The 21,360-nt window shown below is 37.5% G+C and overlaps 1 protein-coding gene across 4 annotated transcripts in view; it reads right to left on the reverse strand.

The window, feature by feature from the left end:
* PRSS35 (serine protease 35) overlaps window positions 1-21,360 on the reverse strand; it is a 45,316-nt gene that overhangs the window by 17,841 nt on the left and 6,115 nt on the right. For 2 of the 4 annotated variants that reach the window (XM_030944392.1, XM_030944394.1), the window contains exon 3: window positions 12,110-12,657. The gene's annotated coding sequence lies outside the window, so the exon portion shown is untranslated. Of the gene's footprint in view, window positions 1-12,109; window positions 12,658-14,625; window positions 14,657-21,360 lie in introns of all 4 variants that reach the window. The other 2 variants (XM_030944396.1, XM_030944395.1) reach the window with 2 other exon arrangements.

A 21,360-nucleotide genomic window follows, 5' to 3' on the forward strand; every position in this document is an offset into this window, starting at 1 on the left:
TTAGATTTTAGCTACCTTCAGCATGATTGACCCAAGAGAGGGGAAAGAGAATCCGGGGAAAGATGAACTGGCAAGGGACATTGCACCTAATCTCACCATTCAAAGCAGCAGAGGGTGAGTGGCAGAGAAATGCACATCTTAAAAAGTCTGAGAAATCAGAGGAATTAACAGCAATATGTTACTGGAAATAACGTGACATTCAGCATAAAACTGAGTTCCAAACAGAGTATTCAACTTCCAAACAGAATATGGAAGCAGTATTCCCCTAGAAGTATGGACAAAGTAGGGAAACATGGAGTAACAGAAATTGCATTAAAATTTTTTTAAAAGGGGATATTGGCTTTCATTCTTGGGTATTATGGAATACAGTCTTTATTGTCAGTGTTAACTAAAGGCGACCATAAACCATTTACTGCCATTGTAAACCTGCCCAGGAGAGTAAAAGACTCATGTTTCAACTGTAGATGCATTAATTTAAAATTAATACAAACCTAAGAGGAAAAAACTCATTTAAAAAGGACCAGTTACTAAACCATATTCCAGAATGTTATTCCATCAAAAGGTAAACTTTTTTTTAAAAATTCTTAGTAAAATGTAGGTATCAAGTCAGATCAGAAGAAAACCTGGTGACACTGTTTAAAAATTTAAAAATTAACAAGCTTGAAATACCTGGATGTTTCTGCTAAAATTATTAACAGTGTAATAACTAATAATGGTGGAAATTTTAAGGTTTCACTTTAGACTTCAAACTTAATCTTCCACTGGTATGAACATGGGCATTTTATACCTCTCAGAGCCATAATTACTAGTAGGAAAACAACATTATATTGATTGCCAAACCCCATGGTGAATATGGCATCAGGGTTGCTAGGTATGCCTTGTTGCCACCCACATAAGTGAACACTACCTTTGTGCCTCTGAAGCTGGCAGGGAAAACCAAGACCAAACAGCACCCAGGGCATGTTTTTAATGCAGCCTTCCATCTTCTGTTTTGCACTTCATGTAGCTGTCATTCATGTATTCTCACCTGTGACCACCCCTGTGTTAGGCAGGACTGGGTTATGCTGGTAGCAGTGGAGAAGTACAGCTGCAGCTAAAGAAATGGGAGATCTTTCTTGTGGGTGATACAGGAGCTGGAAGTGATCACTCATAACCATCCCTCTTGGATCACAAAGCCTCTGCATATTTCAGATAGTTTTAAAGCTGTCTGTAGGTTTTCAGTTTGCTGCTGGAATCATTTCCACATGCTAACAACTCAGTAAATAGCTCAACAAGGAGAGGGAAAGGAGAAATGCCTCGCCCTCATCAGATACCCCTTCCCACGTTCTCAGTATGGATTTCTGCAGTAGCATTTGAAGAGAATCACATCTCCTGACTGTTATTCCACCTGTGCCAGTGCCCTAAGGATTTCTGGAGATCAAGAGGTTACAGGCAGAAGTAAGGTAGGCAACCTATAGATAATCAGGAATATCTATTGAGGGAAGAACATTGCCTTTTTTTTTTCCTAATAAAATTTGACCTAAATTTGAATTTTATCTTAGTAATGACATGTCTTAAGACTGTCTAGTAACCTTTCAATGTCATTCATGACACATCCAGGTTCAGGAAAGATGCATCTGTATGCAGCCAAAAAAAGATGGGTCTCTCCCAGAAGAGCAGTACTTTGACAAAGAAAAGACAGAGGAAGGAAGATACAGCATGCATATTTTTCCCCTGTGGTAGGCAAATTAAAAAAATACGTTAACATCTTTGAAAAATTAAAAAAAAAAAGACAGAAATTGGGAAATATGTTATCATTTTATTTTTCTGATATTGCTTGGGAAAACTGTAAATTTGGGCATAAGTCTGGAGGGTAATTGGAAAAACAAGAGCTGAATTAACCATGGTACAAGCTGAAGTTTTTTGGGAAAAAGTTCTGTTTCTGTTCATTCCTGCCTCACAATTCTCCAGTAGATTGCTCCAGCTATAACACAGTAGAGCATGCAATGCAAGCAGTGCAGAGCAGGATACCTCTAGCACCTGGAAGTAGGTTGAATCAGACCAATACTTTCAGAGGGATCAGCAAATCAAAAGTAGCATATTGGTTTATTTATTATCCCAGAATACCTGCACTTCTTATTTTGAATGGCTCTTTGAATTAAATGTACTAGAGAGTGCATCTTCAGTGACATCTTCAACAATTCTACAGATTGTTTGATACCAATATCATATTCATCCCTATTAATTTATTTGGTCTTCTTGCTGGTACAACTAACAAGGTAAGAGACACAAACCCAAAGCTCAAAGTAAGATAGTGAAAGGGGTTCTTTTTCACTTCACTTTGTGGCAGGTCTCAAGAGAGAAAAACAATGGTGGGGATTCAATAACCACATAGACTCCCCTCCTCTACCCATTATAATTTTTTCTTCTGATTAACTCTCTAAACCACAGTCTCCTTGCAGAGTGTAACAATGCTAAAACAAAACAGATGTGAGAAGATTGACTTTAGAATGAATTTCATGCGAGTTAAAATAAATGGAAAGTTATAGCTCCAACTTGTAATGGAAAACTGATACTCTTCAGAATTATCACTCATCCAGATACTTTTGCTCAGCCAAGATTTTTAAAGTAAAAACTACATGTGACTCAGTTACCAAATCCTCCTTAACTGTATGTTTTGTCAAAACTCCCTAAGAAGGGGTTTGCCTGCATCTTGTATTTCTATAAACCTCACCTTGCTTGCAGCAGGGGCAGACATTTATATACATTCAGATTATTACCAGAAATCGTGGGACTGCTCTGTGTACAATCCTTCCCCACCACAGCAAGCATAAGCTAAGTGTCTTCACCTGTGGCTCATGGTTCCCCATTTTCTACTCATTAAGGTGCTGCTTGTTACTATGATGCCAACTCCTCTCACTGCCTGTAATATCATCCAGTGCTTTCCACACATTGTGTTGGAGTGAACACCATCAGGGTTCACCTGCTTCTGCTGTTGGCTCTCTCCATTTCACTTCAAAAGGAGCTTCTCTTTTACTTCATAAGGCCCCTTCAAATGCTTCCTTAAAGCTCTCCCTTTCTGTGACACACAAAGAATACTTATCACATTTAGGCTATGGATGAGCAGAAACCAAGCAAAACCAAGCATGCAGACTATCTTTGTTTTATTATCTCTTTGTACTCTCTATTCTGTCTATATGCCATTTACAATATATATCAGCAGATGACTGTAGAGTCCTGGTTTGAGATGGAGATTACGTAAGCAGTTATAACACAAATAATAAATTAATTTTTGCAGGATGAAATACATGTGCACATGTATTACTTCAGTTGTCACAATACAGGTTTTGGAAGAAATCTAAATATATGTAGTTGCTCCGCTTGTGCCATTACCTGTTCTGTTTTAATCACAATTTCTGTTAGCACACGGTTGCAGCAACAGCTCTGCACTTCCACTTGAAAATCCTGAGTTTAGCAATTCATGAACTGCATCTAAAAATAAATCCTCATTTGAAAACTGGCATTCAAGCTACAGTCTTCAGTTTCTGTTTAAGCATATTTAGGTAGTTCAGCAGTTTTATCTTAGAGCACAAAAGATACCTTTGTTCCAGAAAGCGTTCTATTTTTCCATGTTCAGAACTGTGATGATCTTGTTCTGTATTTCAATTATCTCTGAGCTTTAAAAAGAAGATAGCTCATTTACAGTGTATCAGCTTTGTACTTCCTTATACTTTGACAGTCAGTGCTGAGTAAAAGTAGGAAACCACCATTTGTAGTCACATGGATTAGAAAATTAACTGTAGCATGCCAGAAATGTATGGAAATAGCTGGTCCCTTGATTTCCTTTGGAAATAGATGCTGAAGAATATATGCCTAATTTAAACACTTACTACAGAACAAAATGGCTTTGCCTTCCAAGTTAATTAAGCATCCAGCCAGCAGAAAGGCCTCCCAGTTGCTAACAGCACAATAAAAGGGAGTTCTCTAGAATAATGTAAAACTCTTCCAGAGAATGAAGGTCCCAAGTTGCTTAGAACCTCCTCATTCTCATTTGTAATTCCTTGTTCCAGTTATTTGCCCCTTTTTCTCAAACCCAGGAAGATTTTACAATGTGTAGACATTTACTCCAGCCTGTGGTGGATGGTTTGAACCTCACAATGGCTGAGCAAAGTTGCAGAATTGTCAGTGACTCCATCAGCTCTTCTGCATTTTTCCTACAAGATCTGTCAAACTGCAGGGGAGGAATTAAAAAGGAAAGGCCCCGTCGGGCTGACTTGGGATTTTGCACATGACCAGAGATTTCAAGATGTCAAAATTTTCAACCAATCAATACTGTTTACTTAAGGACTAATTTGCATTGCTTCCTGGAACCTGTTAAAGGTCCAAATGGGGATGTGGCAGCTATCAATATTTAGGGGCATCTGTCCTCTGTAAACCTCATAAATGTAACAGACACTGAAGTTCATTCAGCAATTTATTCAGAGATTCCAAAATGTGTGGTTACACAGGCCTAAAACAGCATAACCACTGTTCTCCCAGCTTAACTATTCATAGATATGAAGTGTTGCTCACAATACACACATGTACTTTTGCCTTCTGCCAAATAATGCAAGCGTATACTGTCTGTAAGTATGCCAAGTGCACAACTTATTAGCTATTGGATTTATTTGAGTATCCCATGGCAAAAAAATGTATTATTTACTTACTAAAATGGGTGATGTAAAAGTAAAGAAGCAAAAGTAATGGGTCAAATTTCCAGACAAAATTCACTACAAATTATTTTCAAATTATGTGTACAAGCAGAGCCCATCAAAAATATAATTTTGTGTGCGAACTTCTTGAGTGGAAGTCATACCAGCTTCCACACAGGAAAATTCCCCCAGGGAGGTAGACTGGATTCTTAACTGGGCTCTAGAAGCCAAGATTTTTGAACAACAGTTGTTAGTGATTTAATAATACATGAATATGACTCTGAGGTTAAAAACTAAAGCACAGAAAATAAAATCCTACGGGAATAAGATATGAATAATGGGAAAATTCACTGTCTTTGAATTTTTCTTTACATTATCATGGTCATGCTTTGTTGACTTCAGCAAATTGCATTACTGCTTAGCAGCATTATTTCTTAACTCTAAAATATTCAATTAAGGTTTTCTTGAATGGAGTTAATTAGAAAAATATGATGCTATTCCCATGGTGTGATCCTGACTTCATTTTTTACTTCTTTATTCTTCCACTTGCCAGAAAGAATTGGAAACACTGCACTCAGTTCCACTGAATCAGCTCTTTTCTATAAAACATACAGAATCACGACTGGTGAGTCTCATTTATTAATTCTGGCATGAGTCTTTTTTGATATGACTACAGGAAAATTTCTCCTTATATGAAATATTAATATTTTCCTTCAACAAAAGATTTTTTTCACTTCTAATATTTCTAAGACATAATTATCAAAAGATATAATTATTAATTAGGATTGTAAATTACTAGAAGTGTGAAATACTACTGGATAAAGGTTTTAATTTGTAGAGTGGGCCAAGCTTATGTACCTCTGTTAATTTATGTAGTTTTTATTTTTCAATTCTCCTATCCAAAGAACAAATCAGTTCTGCTAATATTTGCAGAAGTCAAATTCCATTGTTTTGCAAGAAGCAAACATTACAAAACTGAAATTATTGATTAGACTTGAAGTTCTAAAAATGTCAGTTGTCTATGTAGAAATCAAGATAATTTTTAAAATCAAGGTTTTTACTAATTTTGATTCAAAACATCAATGGGCTAAAAATACTACATGGTTTAGTCATAATTCAAAAAGATGGTAATCAAATTGCAACAGTTAAAAGAACAAAGATGTATTTATTAATCCTGTTAATAGAAAATTAATTTGGTTTAGTCCAAGCCTTCTTATTCTTCTTTCATTCCTAGCACACAACAGTGAAACAGTTGGCAGAGACCTTTCTACCCATGTTGATTTTACTCCCAATTACAGTTACTAGCTAAAGCCCTAAAATCAATTTAGCTATTCTTAAATAGCTTCCTAGATCTCATATGCAGTGCTATTACACAATTGCAAAAATTAAGCTTTGTGCTTTGTAATTGTGCAGTCAATGCAATCCATCTCACAGGATGGAGACCTCACAACGGAGCCCTCCGGGCTTTCAAACTCCCTCATCACTGGCTCCTCTTTAAAGTATTTTAATTGATGAATCTCTTATTGTGTTTGATGAAAAGTCAGCAGGTTTCAGGAATTGCTGATTGATAAAGAGAGTGATCAGGTCCTTATCTACGGGCAGAATAATTTCATAAAGATCAAACGGAGATTTTCATTTCTCCTGAAGGTAGGAAAGTAGTTAGAGAAAGTCTTGTAGAGGATGATTTTTGTGGGAATGTCTCAACTGCTGTCATATGGTAGAAAAGGTGAAAAACACAGTCTAGGGCTGTCTTTACAGAAAAAAAAGGATGCTTATTTTAAATAAATAGGTGATAGACATATGCTCTATTCTGGGTATTATTTCCCAATTTGGGCATTCACAAGCTCACAGAAACAGCTGCAAGCCTCATTGTTAAGACTTCCATTCAGCCCAAAGTATCTTGTGTTCTCTGAACATGCTGGAAATCAGCTGAACAAACCCACAACCAGTAGCCCTATCATAGCACCAGGCATAGTTGCTAAGGGAGAATATATGGAGCACTGTTAATTTTTACACTGTATTGTTTATACCCATTCAATAAGAAAAAACTAATAGCAAGAATCTGCTTTTACATTTAATTGACCTAAGCTCCACACAATATAAACCCATTAAAACATATGCCAAGGAAAAATTGCCATTTGAGCTATTTGCCTCACAGCCCATTGTTATCATAGCTGTCATTTTTTCCAGTAGATTATTTAAAAATTAAATTGCACACAGATTGGCATCATGATAGTATTAGCAACGTAGAGTATGAGCCCACAGAATTTATAAAGCTAGTATGTCATAAATTGCAGTCTGCATAAAAATATTTAAATAACAGAACCAATACTATCATATGGGTTCATTAAAAAAGAATAAAATAAAATAATTAAGTGAAGCAGCATTTATTTCAAAATTAATGACCTATCTTGCCTCATTTTGTTGACTGTTTTCATAACACTTTAATGCATACAGTGTATCGATACCAGTGTAATGGAATAAGTGCTAAGAATGAGATGCTTCACTGTGGTTGTTCATTCTGGTCATTGTTCTAAGTCAACTATTTCAGTTAAACTAAACCTTCAGACCAACCTTTAACCTGATACATGTCCATTTGTTTATTGATTTCAGCTGAGACAGGACCAGGGTAAAAGTAATTGCAAATTATTTTCTTCCGTGTGTTCCAGGTATCCAATTTGGATTTCTTTCTGAGAAACTTAGATGTAAGTTACTTCAAAGCTTTCACTACCTCTGATTCAAAATGTCTGTATTTTTTACTAAGTTAATTGTCTTTCTGTGTTTTTTCTCCAGAAACTGTATTTGGCATTGGAGGAAAAAAAAGCAACTTAGTCTACAAGCTCACAATATTCTGTAGCTTTATCTACTCCATCTGTTTTAAGATGAGGTACTTTTTGTTTCTAGGAGCTATCAAAGGAAATTTAATGACTAGAGTGAAGACAAGGAGAGCTAGTAAGGCATGTCAGACAAAGGAGGAGCATTTACTTAGGCTTTTAAGGCTCAGTGCAGAGCAGTTAGGATTTTTGGCTCTGAATCTATTGAAAGCTATAGAGGGAGCCTAGAAGGATTAGCTTGAATGGCTAAAGTTACCTTTTTGGAATACTTCACACTTGCCAAACTCTCTGGGGGCTAAATTTAGAGGAGGTAAATCCCATTCTGACTGTGGTGCAATTAATCATGAGCTACTTTATTGCAACTGTCTCCTATGATGAAAATTAGAGAAGAATAATTTTTTTTCTGGATTTGGGTTGTAAGTATAATTAAAGATAATTTTAAAATGTAATTTCTTAAAAAAAACTATCAACATTTTAAGACTAGAAGATATATTAAAGAATAAATTATTTTGATCAGTTAAAAAAAGAAAATCAACCCAAACAGCAAGGTAACAAGAATTTTTTAGACTATATATCCTCTAAGTAATATTTATGTTCTTATGGGGAAATAACTATGAGTCTTGAATTAAAGGATTTAAGTCCAAAGATTTTTAGAATAAAGTCTGAAAGCTTGTGTTTTGTGGTCCTAATGCTTCCTTTGTAATTTTTTTTAGGCTACTATAATAATGAAAGTTTTTGTAAATGGGGATGGTAATCCAGATCTTTATTTAAAGTGGAATCTGTTTCCAGAGTTTATCTTTTATGAGAAGATGGATCCACACTGTTTTATCACTTTCAAAATATGTATCAGAGATTGTGTCTTGAAACTAAATATCTCACAATAAATACACTTAAAATTTTATCATTATGTTTTCCCATGCCACTGCTTTACACTTCTCTGCAAGAAAAAACAGATTAAGAGGAGAAAAATTCCTGTGATTGAGAGGTGGCTGTTTACACAAATTCCTTTCTCCACAATATACATTACAAAGCAGATGGTCTTCTATACTGTCATACTCCTTAGCATACCATGCATCCAAATTAGTTGCAAGAACATTCACTTTTGAGCGGTTATATTTGCTAGCTTAGCAGACATTGCGGGTCTTCTTTCCTTTTCCTTTTCCTTTTCCTTTTCCTTTTCCTTTTCCTTTTCCTTTTCCTTTTCCTTTTCCTTTTCCTTTTCCTTTTCCTTTTCCTTTTCCTTTTCCTTTTCCTTTTTTTTCCCTGCCTTTCTTTCCCTCTATTTATCCAATATTTCTCATGATAGGTTTGTATTTCTTTTACTTCCTTGTTTTTCATTGATCTGGAATTCCAGTACAAGACAATCCTATGCACAAAAATTGTGACAGGTCTACATAATCTTCAGAATTGTAATAACCTCCAGCTGCTGAAAGAAAGACAAGCAGCAATCTTTAGTTTATAGGCCTATCCTGTCACTTCATTATTTTGGAGAATGCAAAAAATCCACATAAATGTCATTCATGTTTGACCTGCACTTACATAAATGAACAGTGTAATAAATCTGCAATACATCCTACTTCAGATTCTAGCCATGCAAAAGTGTTCTTCTTGTGACAGTCATCAACACAAAGACTTGCTCACATCTTGTCAAGTCTTTGTGCTATAACACATATAGCTGAAAACAAGACACAAAATTAGTAAGTACAGGGAATTTCATGAACTGGTATACTCCTATAAGTGTTTTACACTGTTCCTACAGCTGTGTGTAAGTATTTCTTGTCAAACTTAGACATGTAATTTCAGGTTTCAAATTAAAACAGCATTAAGTTTTGATATGATTTTGGAATACCTTCATATTTTTACTATATCTGGCTGTCAAAATCTTTTTCATAATAATAAATTATATGAAAATATAAAATATTTTAGTAATTAGGGGCAAAAGCAGAATATCATAATGTATTTCAGCATTCTGTATTTTAATGAAATAACCACAATTCTGTTAATAGCTACTGCAATTCTGGCAGAGATATCAATCATATGAAAGAAAACCCAAACTCGATAATTAACTAGACAAACGGCATCAGCAAATTAAGACCCTTTAGAGTTCTGCCAAGGAAAACTGTGACTAGTGAAATTGGATACAAGATCAATCATTGAATGCAGCAGGCTTGGCAGAAGGAAGTCCGAGTCAGAGAAAACTCATGAGTCTGGGAATATGTGCCTGAGGACATGGACAGGTTTAGTAAATAAGAACCCATGCCTGCTTGAGATGAAGAGCCAGGAAAATCCCCCTGGGCTCCTGCCTCCGAAGGAAAGAGGACTTACAGTACTAGAAATCTTTGGCATAGTGTTTAGGGTTAGTTGTTGATGGATAAGGGAAGAAGATGAATGAGAAATGAGCTTTTCTGTACAAGGTCAGCATTAACTCTGTGTGAGAAGGGAAGAGGACTGAGAAGGCTGGTGCAAAGAGTAAGTAAGGAATCAGGGAACCTGCATGCTGCATGAGGAAGAGAGCACTCCACATCCTTGTGCCTGCTTCGGCGAGGGCATCATTCCCAAACCTAACCATTGCCTTTTTCATTCATTAAAGGAAACAGTCAAATTCACTTTTAATTTACAGACAGCAGCCTTTAATATATAACCTTAGCCTTTAGCTTTTGCTACCTACTGTCAATGTAGCATTCTGCATTCTCAATAAGGATTTTTCCTAGGGAATTTTTCTGAAGTTAGATAATAAACTTTCCTGGCAATTGAGCTCATGGAGATGACATGAGGAAGCTGATGTATTAGGTCTAACTGCAGAAAACATCCAATTACATAGGGAAGACATGAGAAAGGTACCTCTAGTACCTGGACATCCCCTTTGAGCATTGTGAGGTCTTCTGTTCTTAAAAGTAGCTACAGCCCAGTGTGGAAGGAGAAGGAAGGGGAGCATTTTCCTCCCATGAGCACGAGTTTCTTGAAGATTTCTTGTCTCAGTACACTCCTACCTCTCAAACTCTTACTACATAAGCTAAATCCAAGAAGGGCCTCCCAGGACAAAGTAGGTATCACAGACAATACTTGCAGGTATGCTTATGACTAAAGTAAATTTAAAATGGTGGCCAATGTGAAGAGCTGCAAAAATACATGGCAAGTGGTATGTGATTGATACTCACTGAGTGTCCAGGCAATAAAATGGCAGATAAAATTGAGTAGAGATTACCATAAAGTGATATGTATGGGAAGAAACAATTTCAGCTTAACATATACAGTGGTATACCTAGAGTAGATAATGACCATTATGGTCTGAAATCATGCCATATAAATAGGTGCTTCTATGAAAATACCACCTCATGGCTAAACAGCTATCAAAATATATGGAATACAATTAATATCTATGTGAAGTAATGGATATGGAACATACGAACACTTCACAATAATTGAATGCAACAACCTAAGGTAACAATACCCACAGACATAAATGTGCACAGTTAGACTTTTTGGAACACTTTGTTTCTTTACATTTGCAGTGCTGCAAATGAGGCTGTTGATCCTGTTGTTACAGCAAAATCATGACCAAATTCAAACAGACAACAAGTGGCTTAAATTAGTCACCACTACGTGTTTCCTACACTACTGTAAAATAACAAATGTCACCAACATAAACTAAGAACATGCAGTGTTTTAGAAAGCTAGATGTCAACATTACTGTAGTATTATTTACATTAAAATGGAAAATACTAAAAGGTTGGCATTAGCAGATACTGTAGTACAAATTAATTGTACAAATCCCAGGCTGGATGCCACCATACTGTGTCCTAACTGCCAAGTATAGCATATCTTCCCTACCAGTGGATCCCCTGGCCTACAGGCTGTCACCTACTGGAGGGACCCAGCACAGCTGTGGGGTGCAGAGGAAGTCAATCCCTGGATTCTTAGTGAGATAGAGCTTAGTTCTACCTCCTGGCATTGTTTTTACAGTCCTCAACTAATTACATTTTTCATTTCTTCTACAAAATTTATTACCTACCAGGTGCTGCTGTGTTCTGAAATGTTTGTGTAAGTAGCTTTACACTCATTTGTCAAAAAAATTAACCTGGCATATTCTTTAATACCTTCATTTTTTCTAACTAATTGTAAATCATTCATCCTCAGACAAATTTAATCCTTAATGCTCTGCTGGATTTTAATCAAATAATAAAACTAGTGATACAGAAACTACAATAGGATTTTAAATCACTACAGATTATCTGGATAATATTACAAAGTCCATCTTGTCACATGTCCAAAGACTGGACTTACAAAATGTCTTTTTACTGACAGAGGTGGGTTGAGCATAGCTGGACACCATGTGCCCACAAAAGTCTTTCTATCATTCCCCTCCTCACCGGCACATCGGACAAAAAATACAACTAAAGGCTCTGGGGTGAAAATGAGGACAAGGGAGATCACTCAGCAATTACTGTCATGGGTAAAACCTAGGCTCAACCTAGGGATATTAGTTTATTGTCAATCTAATAAGTGTAGTATAATGAGAAATAAGAACAAATCTAAAATTCACCTTCTCTCCACCCCTACATCATCCCAGGCTCATCTTCATTTGTGAATTCCCCACCTACTCACCTCCAGCAGAACACGGGGACAGGGAATGAGAGTTTCAGACAGTTCGTCACATTTTTCTGCCAGTCCTTCCTCCTCAGGGGAGGACTCCTCACACCCTTTCCCTGCTCCAGCATGGGGTGCCTCCCACAGGAGACAGTCCCTCATGAACATCTCCAACAGGGATCCTCCCCACAGGCTGCAGTTCTTCATAAAGTGCTTCAGTGTGGGTCCCTTTCACAAGGTTCAGCCTTTAAGGGACACACTGTCCCAGACTGGGTCCCCTTATGGGGCTAGCAAACCTCTTTCAGGGTGGGTTCCTTTCTCCATGAGGCCACAGGTCCTGCCAGGAGCCTGCTCCAGCACAGGCTTCCCACGGGGTCACAGCCTCCTTCAGGCATCCCTCTGCTCCAGGGTGAGATGCTCCATGGGATACCTGCTTCCAATGTTGATATTTGCTCCACCGTGGACCTCCACTGAGAGTCAGCTACCTCACCATGATCTGCACCACAGGCCGCAGGAGAATCTCTGATCCAGCACCCGGGAAATGTGAAATCACATACAAACTGAAACTGAACAGTGAAATTAGTTAGCTGGAGGACAAGGGTAACTACTGCAGCATATTTAGTAGATAGTTTTTCCAAACCCCTGCAAGTTGCTTACTAAGAAACAAAATCATATACATAACATAGCAAAATTATATACATAACAATGTTTTTTGAGTGTTTTTGCTTTCCATTATAGCGCTTCTTGCCTAGCTGGCTTTTCTCATGCAACATCTTTACAGACTGAAGAAACATATCTTCACAACATTTTCTACAACAACGTATTTGCTGACAAATGGAACAGCCAGTAGTAATTGCAAGATTCCTCAAGTCCACTTGAGGAAGGGTCTCTGGTAGAAGGTCAAGTTCTTTTCAGAGTAAACTACAAGCTCTTTTATCTACCTAGAATGGGTCTTTTAACACTTGTTTTCCATTTACACTGAGAACCAATTTTCAGGTTTTGACTGTTACCTCAGGGACAAGTATATGGTGCCACTACCAAGTAAAGTTATTGCTGGCATTCCACCCCTCCAGCCTTTTTGCATCACTTCTACATGCTGGTATATAGCTTTGAGTGCATCATACACAGAGCAGATAATTACTTCAGTTAGCAAAAATCCAGTGGAAAATAGTTAATTAAATTGAGCTGCTAATCTGCTTAATGCGTTGCCTCCACAAGCAGCTATAGATACAGAAGTGGGTAACTTGAGATGGCAGCACTGCCACATTTAAAAGTAAAATGCAATGTATGTATGAGTGCCAGTTAGATGACCCAAAATTTTTCTTTTCCCAAAGAACGTATGTCCAGTATGTTTGAGACAGTTTTCTACTCTCCTCCCAGTTCATAAATTACTGTGTAAGTCCTAAGTCATAAGCTGCACTGCCTTCCTGCCTTCCAAGAAAAGGTTGTTTTTTAATTGGTACACTAGTAATCACATATATGAATCAATTATTTCACTGTTTTGCTGTGCAATCTACATACATCTAAATGCTTAATTCGCAGAATCACAAAATATGCTGATGTGGAAGGGAGCCACAAGAATAACGTAGGATTTATTAAGTATATTTTTAATATACTGGCCAAATTCCCAGTTCATTATTGCTTGATGAAATAATAACAAAGTTAGAATGTGTTAGATTATTTTTTGGTATTAATTTATTTTTGCTATTAATTTAACTTTTACACAGAAATATACAGCTTATCATGACCTTAACATCATTACAGAGCAAAGCGGATGGAATATTGTAAGTTGAGCTGATTTTAAAAGTCCGCCAGTCTATGTTAATAGTCCCTCTTCTGCTAGACAAACAAAACACAAAGACAAGATTATTTCCTTTATTTAGGCCCCATCCTCTGGCAGGAGTAAATGATGATCAATGCTTCTTGGAACAAAGCTGTATCTTGAAAACTCTTATGCACTTATGGTTTTAGCCCAGCAGCTCAGCATCTAAAGACTTGGATGAATGAGGGCCAGAGCAGTCAGCATCTTGCAGGAGGGAGTTCATAGTGAAGCAGCCTCTGCAGGAGACAGCATCACTGCTTTTTAGAAATGAGCAGGCTGTTACAACACATGGTTCACTTAGCAGTGGAAAAAAAGAAAAAAGAAGCTAAATATAAAGACAGATTTAAAGTCTTCACTTCATGCAGTCGTTTAATACATCTTGAATTAAACTATGGCGTCCAGGAATCTGGATCACCATTTGAGAGAAAGTATTTCGAGATAGCAAACATATTTTCAGACACTACAGGAAAGGCTCATCATGCTACAAATCCATATGAATGCCATCTCTAGGTGTAACGGAGAAGATTCAGGAGCTAAAACTGTGAGACACGCTGTACCTTAACTCCAAATGAAATAATAGACCTACTAGGGATCTTGGGGTGAGAAGGGAAAGGGTACTGAGAGCTACTGCAAGGCTAGCAAGAGCTGCAGAGTATTCAGTCTTATTAAGACAACTGCTAACAACTTTAGGACATAAATAAATAATACATACCATTCCAAAGCCATTGATGTCTTCATACTGTCTCTCATCAGAAATAAGTAAGAAAGAAGAAATTAGAGATTTACAGCTGTAGCATGGAGTCCACAGGCAAGATAAACATTATATACTTCATATATAATGTTTTTCTTTTGTAAAACATGACATAGCTTCTTAAAAATACATTGCAGTAGAGCACACGAAAAAAATGTGGCCAAGGGAAAAAATCAGAAACTGAAGCCATGGTTGAGATAGAACTTGCATTTTATTTCTTTTAAACATCAATATTATATTCTAGGATGAACTGTCTCAGGACTGCTTGATTCACAAACCCCTTTAGAGATACTTGCTGGAACACAAAAAGTGCTTCCCAGCCATTAAAAAAAGTGGGTCACTGGTTTCTGCATTCAGATACATTCAAATAATGTGTCTTTTTAAACTTTAAACATGTATTATTGTATACAGCCCTCAGCAATGAACACACATGTACTTTGGTGCGTTTGAAAATAGTGGCTGAGACACCAAATGTTTGATATACTGCACATGCACTACTCATTAATTCTCCTTGACAATTTATAGGCAGAGCTTTCAGGTTATCTAAATATAAACTTGCACATAGCTTCAGAGCTTGGAGGGTTCACACCCTTTTAAAATGCAGGCAACCTTTCTTCTCCATGAATTCCCATTAGGCCTCTGTAGTACACTTGCCAAAAGGCTGAAGCTCAGCAGGTGTGGTCTTTCTGTAAATATTTCCCAGTGGAAGTTTAATATGAACCTCTCACACATATAAAAATATAATATGCAGAGAAATGTTTGCTGGATAAGGACCTCAGATTTAAAACTCAGAGGGGAAGGGACTGTGTTTACATATATACCAACTATGTGTATTTGAAAGCTGCTAAATCATTTAAAGGCATAGTTCTAGAAAAGCCACAGGCTTATTCTGGAAACCTAAGGAGATTCAGGGTACTCAACACTCAGCATAATGTTTTGCCAAATGAAAGTAAAAAAATGCAACTATGTGTTTCCAGGTAGGTGGCTTGAAGATTATTCACTTGGTCTTTACAAAACAGTTTGTAGATTAAATGTTGTGCAAATGCTATGTGTAATTGAACATAGTCTCAGTGCACCTTGGCACTGTCATGCTTGTTAGGACACAGTGATTACAGTGGTGCTTTTCTGAGAAGGAGATTACGTTTCTCACAGATTCTGTTCCTGACCCAACCACAGTGTATGACCTTGTAGATAAAACTGACCATACCAACATCTGGCCTGAGAGCAACCATGTTATACTATTTGAATTATCTTTTAAAGAGAAGGTAAAATTGATATCTTGTAGTGTAAGGAAGTTACCCTCCCCCTTTCAGCTGAACAATCTGTTCAAGGCTCTGAGTCTGGACTCACTGCACATCCCACGTAGCTAATTCTTAGAACAAACAATTCCTTTGGGGTCTAAAATGCTCACTGGATTCTGACTCAGTCAGAATAAATAATTTCTAGCAGGAAAGAAATCAAATTAGCTCAGTTTTGAGGCATGATCAGAGAAGTAAAAGCAAGGCACCAGTGTAATTTCATTACAAGGAAACTGACTACAGTCAGTTACAAGAAAAGTTACAGAATGATGCTGCCTACTCAGTCACTTGCTTTATGGAAGCACTATGTGGACTATTAGCTCCTGCCTTCTGCAAAACTCCTTTCCAGTCCACCTATATTTCACTAGTTAATGCTGTATTTACATCACACAGTGGAAAAGAACTGGGGACTCTTGCACTGGAGGCAACTATTTTTTTTTTTTTAATTCTAGTAACAAAAGGGGAAAAAAGCCTACCATCTTTAGGTGGCTGTTTAATGAGGCAAGATCTGTCACCTTATCATGGAGTAACACTATTTCATGTGATAAAGAATTCTGAAATTTCTCTTTAATATATGCTAATAGTACCACATAGAACCTTTTTTTCTTATTTCCTCATGTCCAATTCACCACCTGCAGTCTGCATTACCAAGGATAAATGGATACTAAATTTTATGCCAATGGTACCTCCACCACACTGTGATTTCTGGGAACATAGCCCACATTCATTGTGCCACAATGACTGGACTTGCTTTGGGACAGGCCTGCATTGCTAGAAGACTGTTGCCCCTCCTCATCCTCCATGCAGATGTATTTGTCAAAACCCTTAATGTTTGGATTTCTCTTAGCTTTTTTCAGTTTCTGCTAGAGCACTAACTAGTAAGCTGCTGTCATCTATTCCTGCTGGTAAATTTATGGGGGAATAAGCACCCAGTGAGGCTGCAGCATCCATAGCTTGAATAAGACAACCACTTCATGGACAGCCACAATAAATCCATAATTGCCTCTCTGCAGACCAGTGCTCCTAGCACATGGAATTAGCACAGTACAGTAGGATCACCATTATGCTTTTAAATGAAAGCTGGTTCACACATCTGAGCAGCTGAGTAGTGCAGCAGTAAACTGCAGTGGTGCTCCACAGTACAGGTATGTGCATATTGTATCCACCTCCTGCAGGCCTGGTTAGTGTTGGCCAACCAACATTAAAACTGTTGGGGTAATGGAGGTTCTTTGGTTTGGTCACAGATTACAGGCATCAGAAGTAAACCAAGAAGTGGCTTTCAGAGAACAGGGAGCTCACACTTCGTAGGGAACAAGGGTAATACTCTTGTATTACTAATAGTACCATTAGTTCAGTTACCATAAATAATGCCACCTGCAGCACTTTTGCACTGTCAGGGCAAGTTCAGAGAGTAACTTTTCCACAGAGAAAAGATAGATGATAACAGGATTTTGAGAAAGTCTTGTATTTTCTGACTCATGAAACTTGTCTTCATTGCCAAATAGAGCTTGGCAAAAGAAAGTCTGACTGTACGCTTACAGCTGCAGGGAGGGAGGCAGAGTGAGATGTAGTTTCAAAAGTCCTTTCAACAGCAAATGAGTAACGAAATGGCAGATTATATTAAATCCAAATATTAAACATACACAATGGATTACTTTACTTTACTTAGCACCACTTAGGAAAGAGGCCTCTGAGTCATTGTAGCTGTTGTACTTCCCCCAGCAGTGCCTTCCTTTGGAGGCACATCACAGCACAGACTGCATGGGCTGTATGGAAGTGGGATTTGCTGAAAATCAATAACATTCTCTTTTTAATGGAGATTTAGAGGTTTTGGGTAAAGCCATAAGGGAAACCTGTGGTGTGAGCATTCACTAGAAGAATTATAAGGACTGTACAAGCAGTAATGGTAGGATAGAGTAACAAGTAGTGATATGTTTATTTACATATTTATTTATTGAACATAAACACTTAAACACATTTTGAGTAATGTTTTTCTTCAAGAAGTCTCTTCTTACAAGTATGAATCAATAAAACTGCTCACTAACTTAAGCAAGAAGACACCTGATTATTTGCCAGGTAAGACATTTAATGCTGCGCAGTAATGTTTTTATCGGTCCATTCTAAAATTTATCATTTACTCATATTTCTCCCTACAGCTTATTTATTGCCCAAATTTGTTTAATTTTTGGATAATGTTTCCTTAAATAAATAAACCATGCCCTTCAACTGTCCCTTGCAGTCAATTATATTAACTAGGACAGCTATTCTTTTGACATTTTATAAGACACTGAAACTCTCATCTGAACTAGGCCACCAACTAATTGCTATGCACGGGTAACAACGCCACATTATTTCTGAAACTCTGTCATTCTTGTCCTGTAACTGCAAATCCACAGTAATGGTGAATTATCTTGTACATGACCACCTGCAACCAGAAAATCTGCTGTTTAAACAACGTCTCTGTTATTTCTTTTCGTTTGCACAACAGAAAATAAGATTGGACATTTTTACAAATTAAGGTCAGAAGAAATAATCTTAACTATGAAAAAGGACATAATGCTATTTGGAAAAGATTGTCAAACTTCAAAATGACCAGGTTAGTTAATCTTCAAAATATTGTCTTAGAAACACAGCATCCTTTGGGGGTTTTGGTATGGGAAGTTATTGTTATCTCAGTAGAAATCTTTATTAGATGCTTGTTAGCTTCATATTAAGAATTTATGGTATGCAGAACCACTGTATTAAAGCTATAGTCTCCAGACCTTTGAGGGCCTCTATAGAGCTGTATAGAAAGACTCTTTGGATGACAAGGTGAACAGATCTACCAGTGAATAAGTTCATGGGACATTGACTGCTACTACCAGAATAATCATGAAGTGAGAATCATCTTAAAAGTGATTGGAGAGAAACACTCTTCATGATGCTCTAGTGAAGCATGAACTATGAGCCCTTACTTGAGTGTTCTCTTTCAGGTGTAAAGCTTGGTAAAATGATAAACAGTGGGACTGAGTGCACCCTCAGCAGGTTTGCCAAAGGCACAAAGCTGTGTGGTATGGTTGACACGCTGGTGGGAAGGAATGTCATCCAGAGGGACCTGGACAATCTTGAGAGATAGGCCTATGTGAACCTCCTCAAATTCAACAAAGCCAAGCGCAATCCTAACCCTAGCCTTGCACCTGGGCCAGGACAATCCCAAGCACAAATACAGGCTGGGTGGAGAAAGGACTGAGAGGAGTCCTGGGAAGAAAGACTTGGGGGTTTGGTCGACAAGAAGCTCAACATGAGCTTTAAAAGTGTACTTGCAGACAGGACAGGCAACCACATCCTGGGCTTTGCACTATGAAGACAGGCTGAGAGAGCTAGAATTGCTCAGCGTGGAGAAGAGGAGGCTCTGGGAAGACCTTAGAGCAGCCTTCCACTACCTACAAGGAAGATTCAGAGGAATTTTTTTATGAAGTCATGTAGTGATGGGACAAGGGGGCTTTAGACTGAGCTCTTTCAGGTTTAGATTAGATATTAGGAAGAATTTATTCATTATGAAGATAGTCAGTAGAATAGGTTGCCCAGAGAAGCTGTGGATGTCCCATCCTTGGAAGTGTTCAAGGCCAGGTTAGATGGGGCTTTGAGCAGCCTGTTCTCGTGGGAGGTGTCCCTGCCCACAGCAGAAGGTTGAAACCAGATGATCTTTAAGGTCCCTTCCAGCCCATGATACTTCTTTTGCCCTTGTGTTTTGTACTCATGCTGAAGCTACCTAAGCCTTTTACAAGTATTGCAAACCAAGCACCATTGCCATTGATGCCCATGATCCCTTTACCTAGTCTTTACAGCCTCCTGTTAAAGCATAGTGGCAATTCTCTACCTCTAAAAGTACTGCCTCATCCTTCTTCCCCAAATGATTTGTACATAAAAAACCTATGCATGGCTGGAATCTCATGTGCTAAACCTCACGTGCTTTGGCAATTGAACAGCATGTAAAGGACCCCATACAGTTCCCTTTGCATAGGGAAGGGTTTCCTTGATAAACTAGGACTTCTGTTTGAGCTTCTGCCAACATTTTTGTCAGAAGGTTTGTTTTTAACATTGCTAATGATTTGGAAAACAAAACAGAGTTTGTAGAACAATCTCCAAAATATTTATGGTAATTAGCATGTGGAAAAGAAAAAGCCCTTCATGGGCTCCCGTGTATAGGAGACAAAGTAGTTAAAAGAGGAAAATTTCTGCATGCTTTGTCTGTTGCTAAACTGTTAAAATTCCTGGGCCAGACATAACCATGGAAGCAAACAACGGAAGTGCATTTGCTAATACTATTCCAAAATTATCCTAAAGGTGCTGAAGTTGTTTGAAATTTTGTCTGTAATTGGCAGAGCTGAAAGAATTCACCCTCTTTTTATAAACAATGGAAGGAGTCTTGCAGATTTTCCACTCTTATTGCTGGAACATAGATCTGATACAGCAATTTAAGTAAAAGTGCTGTTTGGGGCCTTTTTCTAAATCCTATTATTCCTAGCAAGACAGTGAACTCCCAGCATTATGATACAAATCATACCATAAAGTCATAGTAATTTAATTCTGGCATTCAAAAATCTTCAGTTCTAAATTCAGTGTTATGTTAGCGTAACTAAAATGAAGCCAAGAAAAATTTGTTCTGAGACAGTTAACCAAACAATCTAAAAATTTTTAACTCTCCTAATCTGAAACATTCTTCTACGAAATACCTCTAAAATATTTGAGATGGAAATAAATGTGCACATCTAAATTTCTAAAACTGTGCAGTGTTAAATATAGGCATTTGCATTAGTGATGAAAAGATAACACTATCAAGATTTCCTATCCTTCAGATAAGCAGGCTTTGGAATCTAGAAATATTTTGCATTCCTTGTCCCCAGCCAGTTCAGGAAATTAATTTTAACAGGATATTTCAAGGAAGATTTGCTTGATTTTGAATAGTTTGAAGAGAAGGAATGTGAGTTTTCACGCCTTTATGTAGGTCATTTAAGTCACTCCAGAGAGTCTGCATATTCAAAATACTGGCACTTTAAATCACCTTTGAAATCTATTACTCCTCACATTAGTTTTGTTCTTGTGAGATTAAAAGACAACAAGTGAATAATTTGCCGTCTACAGTTTTGCGGTATTTTTTGTAGAAATAGAACAAATTCTTAGAAAACTGCACTATTTGGACAAACACTGGAGAAGGGTGCTTATTTTGAGCATTATTTAATCTTGCTGAAACATAAATACAGCCAGAATATCTTCTGAGAACATGCTGCACTGTGGCATGCATATTTTAATTGCCTTGTGCTAGATTTACTATAATAACAAGGACATGGTCTACCAGTCAATATGTTAACACTGGCATGTGGGAAAATTAAAGTCTCATTCTACTCCAGGCCTACTG

This window comes from Camarhynchus parvulus, chromosome 3, assembly GCF_901933205.1.
Source record: "Camarhynchus parvulus chromosome 3, STF_HiC, whole genome shotgun sequence".
In the NCBI taxonomy this organism is placed as follows: Eukaryota; Metazoa; Chordata; class Aves; order Passeriformes; family Thraupidae; genus Camarhynchus; species Camarhynchus parvulus.